Below are 15,817 nucleotides of genomic sequence, written 5' to 3' on the forward strand. Positions count from 1 at the left end.
ACCCCTAGAGGACGTAGGTTTGGATTGAACCTCGTGCAGAGTAGCCAAGTGAAAGTGTGAATGAACCAAACAGAAAAATAGCGACCTTTCTCCTAAAACTCAGCAGTAAAAAGTCCTGAGAGTGCTGGTGGGTGTAATCACAGGACACAACGCCTGTGGTCAGCATATGGCTGCCATGGAGGTCGTCGAGGGCCCGATATGTCTATCCTGTCTTGAGGGTGACGACAGTGCAGAGCATTGTTTCTGTAGTTGTCCGGCGTTTTCCAGAATCAGACTTAGGATATTGGGTTGCGATGTGCTGAGTATGTATAATGTTCATACTTTTCCTCTTCCGGATCTCTTAAGATTCATCAATGAATCCAAGAGATTTGTGGAAGAGTGACCTCAAACTAATCTCAAACCTCAAACTAATCTTACCACCTACTTATTTTCTTTTCTATCTTTCTATTCTTTCTACTGAAATCTATCCGGATGTAGTGCAATGGTCTCTTTACTGGTGCTTGGACTTGCTCAACCCCCACATAAATCTAATCTAATCTGGTAGCTATAATTTTGGTGTTTATTCAATGCCTGAACTAGAATTATGTGCAAACAAAGAACGATGATAAGCGAAAGTTGTCGCAAAAATGTAGGCCCTCGAATTTCATGTTGTAGATTTTTCTTTTCGAAGCTTTTTTATGCAGAATTCTACCCATGGGTTTGATAATGACCACCAGTGTGACGATCGCTGTTTTGAAAAAATATATATATATATTTGTTAATATTCCGAGCCCAGTGCCTGTATTGTAAGTCACTCACGAACACAATACGCCACGTTGGCCAAAAATTTATCCAACTTCTCCACATAACTTAAAAAACTTTTTCCTTTTCATAATTTTTATATTCACCAATCTTTCGTGAGAGATACAAAATTTGCGCAATTATAATAAAAATCCGAAGGGAAAATATTCGCAGAAGAAAAATTCAAAAGACTCAAATTATTCGGAGCAAAGGGACACAAAACAAAAAAAAAATATTGAATTGGGGCGGCAAGCATAGGCTTTCTTGAAATAGTTTTTGTCCTTTCTGTTGCGCTGAGTTTCCCCCCGGTAAAAATGTGGAATAAAAGCAAAACTTAAAAGGCATAATAATCAAGCGGGGGTAATAAAACACAAGCAAAAAAAAGCAACAAACGTTGGCGAAGAAGTCACAAAAGAAAAATGTGAAAAATCGTCATAAAAAGGAAAAGAGGGGGAAAAGTTGAAGTAAGTAATAATAAAAATGTAGAGATGAAAAATATAAAAATACGAAAAAGAAATAAAATATTTCTTGTTGCAGGAAATGAGGACGAATTTTTATTAACGTCACTACACAACCCGTTCGCCGAGTTGGCTGGCCGGCCAGAACGCATTGCTGCATCTTCTGACAGCAAGCGCACACCTCCTTAGTTTTTCATTATCCTTTGCCGTTATGATACGATTTCTGCACGGCACTTGCTGTCTTTGCCCCATTTCACGTTCAACACTACCTTTCATGCTTTTTGTCCTTTCGCGTGTATTTTAAAAGCACGTATAAGTAAAAGCAACAACAACAAAGGGGAAAAAAATTAAAATGAAAATGCAGAAAATTTCGCGCGAATTTAATTTGTAAATTTCTTTTGGAAAGAAAAATTGGAAAAAAGTGAGGAATGAGGTGGGTGCTTGACTTAATGCGCGCGATTGCCTGAACGCCCAGCCGAAGCCAAATAGACTTGTGTTTGTTTGTATGTATGGATGTATGTTTGTATGGATGTATGTTTGTATGGATGTATGTTTGTATGGTTGTATATTTGTATGTATGGATGTATGTTTGTATGCATGTTTGTATGTATGTATGTTTGTATGTATGTAAGCATGCGGAATATTTATGTGCGTATGTTGGATATTTTTTTTATTATTTACACGTGCCTACACATACAGATATGTTAAAATGTAGATTTGTAAATGGATTTTGTATGTGTGTTTATATGTATTTACATATACATACATACATATAACACATATTAATTTGCACTCACATGTATATGCAGTTACACACATATGTACTTATATATCCGATTTTGCTGTCTGTAGGTTTTTCATTTTTCACACACATACACGCATGTGTATGTATGTGTGCGTTCACTTTTGTCTGGGTGTGTGCGTGTGTGTGCGAGCATCCTTATTCATTAACGTCATAAAAATGCAAAAGACGAACGAGTAATAACACAAAATAAAAAAAAACAAATGAGAAAATCCTTAACAACAACAACAAAATTTACATTAAAAAAAACAACCTTTACGCTTTATGTGAAAAAATAAAAAATGCAAATTAAAAAATTCGAAGGTTTTATGCGTTCATTTTTTTCGTCTTTCTCACTCTTTGTGTTGTGGTGTTCACATTTATCTACATACATACATACGTATGTATGGCTGTGTGCGCGCTTGTTGCTGAATTCGTGTGCGCTGCGTGTGTGTGGCTGTGCTTGCAAGCGATTGCCCTGTTGGCGATGCGCGGACCAAAAGTTCATTTTGTAGTCATAAAATTCTGATGAAAACACCAACGATAAAGACAAAAACAACGGTTGCCAAGCAAAAAAAGAAAAAAAAATAAAATAAAAAGTAGCCGCGGCCATTTTTATTTTTAATTAATTTTTTCTCACACGGCAACTGTAAATTGCACTTTTCGCATTTTTGCTACTTTTGCCGTTGTTGGTTGCGTTTTTTTTCACCTTAATTGTATTTGTTGTTGTATTATTTATCTTTCAGAGAAATTTCATATTAAACGCAAAGTATGATTTTTTGCATATTTCGTTTTTTTCTTTTCATTTACGTAAAATTATCCAAATGAAACTTCCTCAAGGCGGAAGTATTCGTAAAAAAAGAATATTTATTGTGATTAAATTCAGTGTTGCTAGGTGGATTGATTGAAATAAAAAAAATAAATAAATAAAATTTCATAATGAATCATCGCTTTTTTTCCTGTTCAAAAATTTATGCATTAATAACTATATGAAAAATTCAATTATGCATTAAGGGGACAGAAACCTGTAAAATTTCGGAAATTTTCTTTTTTTTTTCATAAAATGTTAATATAATCCTTTAAGAATATGTCAAAAAAATTTTAGAACGTAAATTTAAGTATTTTTTATATTATAGATCGTCAACCGTGACGACTCTATTCTTTGCGTTCGAGCGCTGGGAGAGCTGGGAGAGGTATAATTACGTTGTATTCAGACTTTAGACGCGTTTTTCTCAAAACTATATTTTTCGAATTGGCGTACACGATAACTCGAAAAGTTATTGACCGATCTCCCTGAAATTTTGCACACATCTTTTTTATGATATTATTTTCTATGTGTTTCAAGTTTTCGAAAATTTTTCGAAAAAATAATTTTTTCGAAGCAAAAATAGTAGAAAAATTCGCCCAAAAATTCATTTTTTTTTAGCATTTTAATCCGCTAATTTTTTCCTCTATTTTTCTTTAATTCATATAGAAATTATGACATTAATAAACAAACAAATTTTTGGTTTTATTGTATTCAGGTCACTGACGCCGATGCTGCAATGCCCGCCGATTGAGAAGCCCCGCTACGACCTTCCTGGAAGAATTGAGTGTACATCCGCCATTTGAAATGATTAAAAAAAAAATAAATTTTGTATTATTTTAATGTATAAATAAACTCTATGTCAATTTTGAAAAAAACATATTGACTTCTTCATTTTAAATAATTTTAATGAAAATCAGGGAAAATATAACCGTTTACAGGTATCTGTCCTGTCTAAAAAATTTCGTCTAATTGTTGTAATTTTATTTAAGATAATTCGTTTAATTTAACTTTGCAAACTTCCCCGAATTTTTGAATGAATCTCGTCCATTCTTGAAACATCCGACCCAAAGATAAACCATCTAAGCCTGGCAAAAGGCGTACAGGGGCAGAGAAAATGCTCTCTACTATCTTTATAATCAAGCTGCAACTGTGGGTCGTGGACCATAAATTATTAGAAAATACTTTTTCTATTGTATCATTTTGATGTTTCGCACATCCGAATGGTAGTCACGCACCAATTCATTGGGCTACGGCAGTAGCTCCGTAATTAGTGCTGTGCTATATGAGGTGTGTTCAAAAAGTATCGCGAATTTTCGCAGGTTACGTATATTCGCATTTCGATTTTTTTGTCGCGATATAGTGGTACTCATATCTCTCACTCATGCCGACGAGTTTGGCCACTTTGAATGTTCACTTAATTGTTGCCAACTGCTTTGCTTGGACGTGTTTCGGCTCGTCTTCGATTTTTGGACATGAGACGGGTCGCCGCAAAATTCGTACCAAAACTGTCAATTTGACCAAAAGCAGCATCGCATGAACATTGCTAATTATCAGTTGGACTCTGTCCGTGACGACTCAAATTTGCTCCAGAGGGTCATAACTGGTGACGAATCGTGGGTTTATGGTTATGACGTGGAAACCAAAGCTCAATCATCTCAATGGAAGCTGCCGCACGAACCACGACCGAAAAAAGCGCGCCAAGTTTGGTCGAATGTAAAAGTTTTGCTTACCGTTTTCTTCGGTTGCAGAGTCGTTGTGCATCATGAGTTCTTGCCGAAGGGTAAAACGGTCAATAAGGAATATTACCTGCAAATGCCCGGATTTGTGGAAGAACAAAAATTGGCTCTTGCATAACGATAACGCTCCTGCTCACACATCGTTGCTTGTGCGCGACTTTTTGGCCAAAAACAACACACTATGTGGCATCATTAGTCAGATATATTCTCCAGATTTGGCCCCCTGTGACTTTTTCTTGTTCCCTAGGCCCATGAAAGGACAACGCTACGATTGACGAGATAAAGACGGCATCGAAGGACGAGCTAATCAAGATAAAAAAATGATTTTTTCAAGTGCTTCGAAGGTTGAAAAAAACGTTGGCACAAGTGCATAATATCTCATGGGGATTACTTTGAAGGGGACAAAATAGATATTAATGAATAAATAAATAATTTTTGAAAAAACTCAAAATTCGTGATACTTTTTGAACACACCTCGTACTGCAGCTCTCAGCTCCTCTGCCTGAGAAGAAATTTTGTAACCACCCTGTGAAGGCTTTTCAGGAAACACTTTGTTGTTTTGCAGTGTCAGTACTGCACCAACGTTTCCTATATTCGCATTATCTCTATTCTCTTCAGGAACTTCTAAGTTCTCATTAACGAACGTACAGCCTGGAAAAATAATTGTATCACCTTCAAAGCCGGATCCTGGATGTGGCCCACTGGTGGATCGAAATTAGTAGAAGTTAGATGCCCAGGGCATAGGTGGGCTCTTTGCAGTAACAGTAAAAATGCAGTAAATATAATATTTTACTGATATTACAATTTAATTTTCATTACCAGTAAACTTTTACTGATTACTGAAAAAAATTTGCAGTAAAAATATTTTTTTACTGATTACTGAAAAAAATTGCAGTAAAAATATTTTTTTACTGATTACTTAAAAAAAATTTCAGTAAAAATATTTTTTTACTGATTACTGAAAAAAATTGCAGTAAAAATATTTTTTTACTGATTACTGAAAAAATTGCAGTAAAAATATTTTTTTACTGATTACTGAAAAAAATTGCAGTAAAAATACCCTTAATATAATTTGATTTGCTATTAGCTATTAGCCTTTCTTAACACAAGCATTTCAAAATTTGCATCGCAGAGTTTTTGCCTTCTGAACCGATTTACAATTCCAGCGAATGAAAACAACCGTTCTACAGGTGCAGATGACGGTAATTGTACGACAGTTACAGTTATGGGGTTATTATTTTGTTATTTTGGAAAATAAGAGAAACCAAAAAAAAGAAAGAATTATTGAGTACATAAACGATTGAATTTCGTGACTTCCCATAAACAGTAAATATTATATTATACTGATAATGCAAATCAAATTATATTATCAGTAATTTTACTGCAATCAGTAAAAAGTAATCAGTAAAAAAATATTTTAGCTGGAATTTTTTCAGTAATCAGTAAAAAAATATTTTTACTGCAATTTTTTTCAGTAATCAGTAAAAAAATTTTTTTACTGCAATTTTTTTCAGTAATCAGTAAAAAAATATTTTTACTGCAATTTTTTTCAGTAATCAGTAAAAGTTTACTGGTAATGCAAATTAAACTTCATTATCAGTAAAATTTTACTGATTACTGCTATTTGTAATGCAGTAAATTTATAATGCAGTGTGCCCACCTATGGAACAGGGGCAGGAATCAATGGGCCTAAATTCAAATAAAATCGATTCCAATGGGTCTCTACCCAACAATCTTCCTGGTAGAAATAAAGGGGGTTTCAATTGGCGCGGGTCGATTTTGGCGCCCTGTGGCAGCCATTTTGTTTTGGTGACATCTGTCAAATCTTTTGTTTATTATTCAGTTGTTTATGCCAAATCATCATGGCAAGTTACACGATTGAACAGCACGTTCAAATGATACAACTTTATTATCAAAACGAGTGTTCATTAACGCAAACGTTGCGCGCATTGCGCCCATTTTTCGGTAGACGTGGTGGCCCTTCCAATTTCTTATGGCCCATATTGAACCATATGGACCTAGACGACATGTGGTTCCAGCAGGACGGCGCTACGTGCTACACAGCAAACGCCATTTTATTCCATTTCAACATCTACCCGCCCTTATTGAAAAACCCTTTACATGCCGTAGAGATACATATGAGGAACTGTCTCCGCAGAAAAATGAGATGAATCCACATTTACATAATTTCAGATAGTCAGGCGGCTTTGAAAGTCCATCTATCAACTAAAATCGCCTCAAAAATGGGTCATTACTGCCTGAATGTTTTTAACATGCTAGAGATTTTCAACATATTATTATTGGGTTGGATTCCTAGACACCAAGGACACGAGGGAAATGAAATTGCGGACCATCTAGGTAAAAAAGGGGCAAACATGCCGCTAATTGCTCCTGAACCTTTCTGTGGACATACAAAGGGCCACATCAACGAACTTCTCAGAAGGTGGGAGGTGAAGAAGCTCGTTGAACACTGTCTAAAACCTATCGGTCAGCGACAAACGAAACGATTCCTAAGGCCGGACACAGGAAGTTCTGATAAGCTTACTTTCACTTAGCAGAGTAGACGCAACTGGTTACTTTACAGGCCACTTTAGAGATGAGATATCACTTAAACACAATTGGCCTCTCTGAGACCGTCATTTGCCGATTCTGTGAAATGGGCACTGAAAATTCAGAACACATTCTTTGTAAATGTCCTGCACTAGGCACAAAATGGCTATAGCACTTTGGTGGTACTGCCGTGCTCCATTCAAATTATGGACCAGTAAACCCAAGAATGTGCTAAAATTTTTAAAAAGCTTTAAAATATGGGGTATCTTATCAGGCTTTGCTCAATAGATATATTTTGGTCGTAGTGCGTAGTATCCTAATAATAATAAGTCTTGAAAATTTCTGAGAATCCAGTTCAGAGATATAGTGGTCACCGCAAAACATCTTTTTTGAGATCAGCTTCCGGAGATCAGCTGTAGCTCCTTTCCAAATAAGTATTTTTACTAATACTAGGTCCTAAAATACAGTTAAAAGATAACATAATAGCCTATGATCAGAAAGTACCGGGAATGTTTAAATAAAACAAAACGGAGTTAAATTCCAGGCAAGTCCATTTTATCTCCTTCAAAATATGACCCGTCTGAAGCAACACAACACATGTGCCAACGTTTAACCCAGTCCTCCATGCACCCCTGGTAGGCCGACGAAGCGATGACCTTCAGCTCCTTCGTCGCATTCTTGTTGATCTCCTCTATCGACTGAAATCTCATTCCACGAAGTGGTAACTTCAACTTGGGAAACAAAAAGAAGTCGCTCGGGGCTATATCAGGTGAATGCGGTGCTTGCACGATGGTATTTACTTTGTGTTTGGTTAAATAATCCAGCACAATTTGGGCTCGGTGCGTTGGCGCTTTATCATCATGCAAAATCCGAGAATTGTTTGCCCACATTTCCGGCCGTTTGCGACGTACGGCATCTCTCAAACGCTTCAAAACGGATAAATAATATTGTTTATTGACTGTCTGACCCGATGGAAAATGCTCATGGCGCACTATGCCTTGGCAATCGAAGGAAACCGTCAACATCACCTTCCCGGCACTTTTTGATCATAGGGTATGTGTATAAATTTTTAGATCAATAAATTTAAAAGTTTTCTCAGAAAAAATTCTGGAAAATTCGTTTTTTTTCGGCCTTCTAACTAACTGTACATATATTATATAACCCCTTAAGACTGTGACCCTTATCTCTTCTTAGTAGAAGTTCCGTGCGTTTAGCATTGAGAGTCAGCCGAAGCTGTCGGGCGATTTTGCAAGTGGCTTCATTACGCCATCTTTTGTTGTTGTTTTGCGAAACTTCCATGTTTTTTTTTTGAAGTGAAAACTTCTTTAGAATCGTTGGGAGTGATTTGAGGAAAAGTGAAACGAAAAAGCGACCCTCTTGGCTACGAAGCGTTATATTATATGTTGATATAAACGTAGCGACGAACTAAATAAAAATAACTTTTATTTTTTCTTGTGATTCGAAATAAGGATTTTGGATCGGAAGCTCACATTGCTAGTCGCTCGGCTACCGCGTCATGCTGTCATCGCTGGCATAAAAGTTATTTAGTTACGAAGCGTTATATTATATGTTGATATAAATAATTTTTGTGAGCGTGTAATTCTCAAAAGGTTTATTAGAAAATCTATTGAAGTAGGTAGTGTGGTATCTGTTCGTATCAGCTTAACATCTGATAGATCCTCCGTCGGAGGACAACAAATGTTAAACTGATTTTTGGAAATGGGCGGAGTGTTTTAGGGGCTTGCTCCACCTGTGCCACGGGTTGACCCGGTATTGCAGTACCGCCGGGATTTCGGCCTTGAATAAATACAAGAAGAAATATACTAATACATTTAGCTTTGGTGGGAAGAGCCATAAATTTTTATATGAATACATGTAGACGAAAATGGAATTTGTTTTTTTTTTTTTGAAATTTGCATTGTAGGACATTTCTGATTATTTATTGAAAACAGTTTTTTGGTTTAGATACTGAAAGTCAGTTTAAGTGAATCGGTATAAATATTTCGTACATTAATTTTTGTGAGCGTGTAATTCTCAAAAGGTTTATTAGAAAATCTATTGAAGTAGGTAGTGTGGTATCTGTTCGTATCAGCTTAACATCTGATAGATCCTCCGTCGGAGGACAACAAATGTTAAACTGATTTTTGGAAATGGGCGGAGTGTTTTAGGGGCTTGCTCCACCTGTGCCACGGGTTGACCCGGTATTGCAGTACCGCCGGGATTTCGGCCTTGAATAAATACAAGAAGAAATATACATGGTGGGAAGAGACATAAATTTTTATATGAATACAAGTAGACGAAAATGGAAGAAATTTGTAAGTCTGTTTCTTCGGTCCGTTTGGGTATTTTTTTTGACAACATCGAAACCAAAGCATTTGTATCATATTTTATCTATCATAAGCCACTCGTATCATTTGTTGAAATTGAAAACATTGAGGATGAATAATGATAAAATGAAGAAAATAAAATATGAACTTTATAGCAATATTATAATGAACCTATAATTATCCCGCTCCTCATGCTGCTTTCGTCTCATTCTCTCTCAGTTTGTTTTACGGAAGGTTTCACTTCTATCGCGTCTAACCGTTAGACACGTATTTTTTTTTCTTATCAAATGTTTTTCTTTTAATACCTGCATCTATGATGTGTTTTGTGAAAAGTAAATTTTGGAAACGTCTTTAGTTGCTCCTCGCTCCGATTTTGCTTAGCTAAAACTTAAGTCCAATTTGAGTTTAGCTTGTGAAACTACTGACTCTCATTTAGTACTACTATAGCACTTAGCTAATATGGTTATTTTTATTGATTTATGTCGCTCAAAGAAACAACTTTCTGGCTCGTCCAATAAATTCATTCCTAATTTTGTCCTTATTCCACTTACGACAGAGTTCATAAAAAGAATGACAATCAACTTTGGTAAATTGATATAATTTATAAGGAAATTTACCTTTGTACATATACATACTTATGTACAAATCTACATACAAAAATATATATAGATATTTTTTGCTTTTTACTACCGCAAACCTTAGCCCCTTCGCTTAAGTTGTGAAATGTCACTGTCGCAAATGCGTCACTTTCTATTATCGTTAAGTTCCCTGTTGATGTCGTTCGATGTTTATATCCTTGCTTTTTTATGTTTATGTTGGTTTTTTTTGTGTGACTTTGAGTGGTCAATCCTTCGATGATGTATATGTGTATGTGTGTATGTATGTAAGGCTGACTGTGTGTGCAAGATTGACACTCCTTTTACTATAAAAACTGCAAAATTTCGAAGCTATTTTGGGGTGTTTTTAGTGACTCGAATTCCTTTTACTTTTCTTTTTATTTCATTTTTATATCTACTTTCATTTTACTGCAAATTTTTCGCTTCACATTATACGAGTACATGCGAGATGTTTTTTTTTCATTTATTTTACTAAACTTTTTTTATTTCGTTTTTCTTTTCCATCTACAATTTGGTTATATTAAATTTTTCCTTTTTATTTGCTCTATTTTTGCGAGCGTACATTTTTTTGACTCATCTAAATTTCTTGGGTAGCAAAAAAATTGTAAGTAAGAAAAATAAAGGGTGCGTTTTATATTTCAGGTCGATTTTGTTATGGAAAAATTTTAGTTTGGAGACAGTGGTCTATAAAATGTCACTTATTTTGGGGCTTACAGCGTGTTGAAATTATTAAAAGTTTTGTGAAGACTGAAAGGAAATTACGTGATCTTTTTGCTGTTAACGAAACGCCGCGCAACTCAAGTTCTGTGGGATTCTGCATACAAATCTACAATAAGCTGGAGACAGATATTTATTGTTTCCTTGTTCACTCCTCCCGGGAGCATAGAGCCTCGACAAGACTCTTCCATCGTACATAGTTCTGTGCTGTTGTTTTTGCACCTTCCCATGAGATGTCGGCATCTGCTAGTTCGCGCAGTATCGACTCTCTCCAAGTGTTTTTTGGTCCACCGCGACCTCTGCTCCCTTGCGGGTTCCAGTCCAGTGCCATTCTTGTGATGCTATCTGGCGGTTTTCTTAATGTGTAACCTATCCATCGCCACTTTCTGCGTTTGATTTGCCTGAGGATAAGTTCCTCATTCGTTAATCTCCACAGTGCGTCGTTACTGATGGTGTTTGGCTAGAATATTCTGCAGATGATGCCGAGGCATTTGTTGATGAAGGATTGTAGCCACTATGTGATGGTGTTAGAGACAAGCCATGTTTCGATTCCGTACAACACTACAGACTTCACACATGAGCCGAATATTCGTAGTTTAGTGCGCGTTTGCGAACTCCCCCATTCTGTATGCGTTCGCCCGAATGCCGCCCTTGCTTTGTTTAGCCTGCAGTTGACATCTTCAACTGCTCCACCATTTGCCGTGGTGTTGACCTCCAGTCCGACAGTGCGACTAGTTTGTCCGCCTTCGCTTGCATGTTAGAGAGTTTGTGAGAGAGGAGGCAGATATCATCGTCGAAGTCCAGGTCCTCAAGATGTCTGGTGAACCTCCATAACAATTCTTTTTTGTGCAGGGTCAGTTGGCTCATGACATCATCAAGGACGATGGCGAAGAGAAGGAGCGACAGGGGACAACCTTGCCTTACGCCTGCGTTGGTAGTGAATGGATCGCTAATATCGCTTTTGTGAAGCATTGCCAGTTCGGAGTTCTCGTAAGAGGCTTTGATGAGGCGGATTATCTTGGCGGAAACTCCCTTTCTACTCAGTGCCAGCCATGTTGCGTGTCGTTTGATAGTGTCAAATGCCTTCTTAAAGTCTACGAAGGTGAAAACCCGCAAATTTGCACTATTCTTTTCAATGACAGCCAATTTGAAAGTTCTCGATTGTTTTGAGGTTAGCTTGGCTTGGCGATTCTTCATGAATAGCCTCATGACGTGGTAACGTTGGGAAATTGTACATATATTTTTGAAAAAAACATGATTCAATTGGTGACGATTATGTACATATAAACCACTGCTGAAATGCCATTACACCTAGAAAGAATCAACGCTTGGTCCACTTTATGGGTATGCTTTTAAAAGGAGATGCTCAAGCTGAATTATGAGAACCAGTATACTAATTTGAGCTTCAAATTAAGGACTAGCACCACTTTAGCGGCCAAAAACAAGGCCTAACTTAACGATGTATTTTAGGAAAATTTAAAAGAGGTGTGAAATTGTTTCAGAGGTTTTTTTGTACCGGTATATCGGTGTATGAAAAAATGCTTCTTATCATTCTACTGAAAAATGGCGGTGGCGGAGCCAATCTTCGAAATCATCTTTCTTATAACTTCTTCATGAGTGGACGCATTTTTCTCGTAATTCTAAAGAAACCAGTAGTGTTCTTTTTTTTCAATAAAATTTTGTAGAAATAACTATTTTTGAAAAGTTTATTCAGCTTTCAACCAAAAAATTAGTAATCAGTTTTTTATAAAAAGGAAAATTTATCAAGTTAAATGCAATTATGAAGAGTCTTGTAAATTTTACACCAATCAAAATTTCGAAAAATTTCAAGTCAATCCTATTTCAAATCAAACCTTGTATCTTATAAATGAATAAATAAGTGGCGCGAGCTCCTCCTCCTATTTGTGGTGTGCAGAAATACACTTGGAGGTTTGCCATTGTCCGCCGAGGGGCGACCGCTATTACTGTTTACTGTTTCATGCACGGAGACTCTAACCTATGCACTCCCGAATGGTAGCCTAGCACCAACCCATTCGGCTATGGCGGGACTTTGTACCTACTTATATAATATGAAAAAAGTAGCTTCGAGAAAAACGCATTTAAATTTATTATATTTAATTCTTTTTAATTCTTAAAAATATTTTTTCTGCCACAAAACCAACTAGATGTTAGGTGGGTAGGTAAGTAGGTAGAAGTGGCAGCCGGTCTCTAAACCCACTAACCACCGAACCAATCTGATACTACAGCAGCAGTTTACCTGCCTACTACTCGTTAAACCATTTTGTTTGAAGTGCAAATCCCTTGATGCGGCTTCGGCATCATTTCAGAACGATGAGTCGTAGTATCTAAACCTAGTGGCATGCCACGCGGGACAGTAACAGAGAAGATGTCAGACGACAGACTCTTCCTAGTCCTCATTCTTGCAGCTTTTGTACTAGTAAAAAAGGAGGTGTATTCAATCTTTGAGCATGTCGGAAGGGGCTTGTGATTAAAGCAACTAACACAGAGACGTTTCTCCTTGACCACTTAAGTAGTGCCTTTGAGCGCCTAGCGTCCTATTTTGGCCAATTTTTTTTTTGTAGCTTTACATGTTAGACTATCAACCCATCTCGTATTGGCTGAAGTGACAATGCCACTTGCACCACCCAGTTTGTCGGTTGAGAGAGGTATACCTACAATTTCCATATCAAGAGGGAGGCGAGAGGTGGTGCCCTCTCTCGCTAATTTGTCTACCTTAAAATTCCTTACTTATATACCCTGGCAGCCATATTAAGGGGGTGGTAGGGTTTAGCGCTAAAAAAACACTTTTTTTTTAATTTTTTACAGAAATATGGCTTAAGATACTTTAATAAAATCAGTTGCATGTTATTGTACATCTTTTCAATAAGTTTTTAAAAAATATTAATAATAAAATATTGACAAATAAGCCCATGACAGAGTTTTTTTGGAGATATGTTTTTCGAGAGGTGCTCTGCGGTGCCAATCGACATTCGTCGTAGAATCATCTGAAACTAAAAAAGTCGAATTTTTCAGTTAAAGTATGACGTAATGCTCCCCCCCCCCCATTAATCAAATTTTTGGCGAAAAATTTCGCCATATTTGTAAGTGAAAAACAACCTTAAAAAAAATAAAATAAAAAAAAAACAGTGGGGGGGGGGGGGGGGTATTTTTGATTTAGAAAACGTGTGCCAAATTTGAAAAGAATCGGTTGAATAGTTTCGGAGTTGTGATTGGCACCGACTTTTAAGAAGTCGTTTCGGGAAAAACGCGTTTGAAAAAATGACTCTGAAAAATTATCGATGCTCCGCATTCGAGGTAGAGTGCCTACAAAGGCTATAACTTTGAGAGTTCTGCTCCGATCCACTTAAAATTTTGACACAACATTCTTGAAATGATTTACTATAAGATGAGTGAAGAAAAAAATTTCGATTTTGTGAGTGTTCTTCGGTAATAGATCCCACCTGCGTCTATTGCCTTTTTGCATGAGAATAAAGCTACTGCAGCTTTGCTTTCCTTACTCTCTTCTCTACATTCATAGTATAATTTCATTTCGTGTCGTGTTACACCTAAATAATTGGCGTTATAACCCATTGCTAGCCTTCCACCATTTAATGTTAGCTTCGTAAATTGTGGAATTTTGTATTTCCTTGAAAATATCACTTTCTGTGTGTTCACACCCAAATCGCTATTTAGAGCTCATCTAGACAGCTTATTAAGAGCGGTCTGTATTAGATCGCTTAGAGTTGAAAGATATTTGCCACATGTGGATGTTATTATTCTTTTTTTTTATTATTTCATTGAAAATTTCTTAAAAAAAAAAACCATTTACCTTGAACATGCTATGCACCCTGTCCCATACATATATCAATATATATATATATAAAAGTATGTATGCACATAATGTAAGACTTGCATTGAGTAGAAATGTAAAAATTTTATGAGATGAGCTGATAAGAGCGCGCAAGTGGGAGTTTGAACGGATGGACACTTGCTGGACAGTTTCTACATTTCTTTTCATTTCTGCAGCAACATTTTTCCTTTTTTTTGATATGAAAAGAAAAGAAAATAATTTAACTTTTTCCGGTTGGGTTTTCATCATCTTGATTTGACTAAAACTAACCCTTTCCTTAAATTTAGGGAATCAATTTTTTTCTTGGCATCTTTAGCAAGTAAAGGTTGGATATGTTTGCTTAGTTTTTGCGAGTAAAGGAGTACTCGTATAAGATTTAGGTTTTCACAATTTTCTTTGTAGAGTTTTTCGATATTTTATTCAAGACGTTGGTAAGGGTTATTCGCAATGTGGAACCTGCATGTATGTGTGCATGTATATACATTAATGCTTGTGTGTGTGTGTGTGCATTCGGTGCTTGAAGTATGGAAATGTTAACTTCGATATGTTTTTCGTGTCGTTTTTTATGAAATGTGATTAAGCGTTTTTAGGGAAGTTGCTTTTTAGCTTTTTGAGGCTTTCGGATTTTGCTTTTTTTAATATTCTCTTCTTCTTCTCCTTCTTCTTTATTTGCAATTCGTTACCGAATGCAAGCGAGCAAGCATAAAATAAAATGTATAAAATTTAATATGTAAAAATAAAATGAATAAAATAATGACTAAAAATATACTTGCAAAAAATGTATAACTACATTTTCATACATTTTTTACAATATTTGAAAAAATGTCTCTGTTTTGAACTATTTCCGATCCACTCTCTCTCTCTACCTCTCTATCTCTCTCTCTCTCTCTTAGCTTCACAGTCTGTGGTGTACCATAGCCTCATCAACAATCCTCCTCCAATTCAGTCTCTCTCTTGCCTCATTTCTCCAATTACGAACCTTCATCGCTTTTAAATCTGCTTCCACGTCATCAAGCCATCTCTTTCTTGGTCGGCCTCTCTTTCTTCCACCAATTGGACGCAAAGTAAACACCCTTTTTTGGATTCTTTTGTTGGGCATTCTTATGATGTGATCAATCCATCTAACCCGCTTTATAATCCGCTTTAATAAAACGTATTACATTTTCACCACCAATAACGTTTTCAATTTCGTT

The 15,817-nt window shown here is 36.3% G+C and overlaps 2 pseudogenes; both read left to right on the forward strand.

Moving 5' to 3' along the window:
- The first annotated feature begins 8,733 nt into the window (after window positions 1-8,733).
- On the forward strand, window positions 8,734-8,919 carry LOC129239844 (U2 spliceosomal RNA; annotated as a pseudogene).
- Window positions 8,920-9,164: 245 nt separating this feature from the next.
- Window positions 9,165-9,350, forward strand: LOC129239845 (U2 spliceosomal RNA; annotated as a pseudogene).
- Window positions 9,351-15,817: the final 6,467 nt, after the last annotated feature.

The sequence above is a fragment of the Anastrepha obliqua genome, chromosome 2, assembly GCF_027943255.1.
Source record: "Anastrepha obliqua isolate idAnaObli1 chromosome 2, idAnaObli1_1.0, whole genome shotgun sequence".
NCBI lineage: Eukaryota > Metazoa > Arthropoda > Insecta > Diptera > Tephritidae > Anastrepha > Anastrepha obliqua.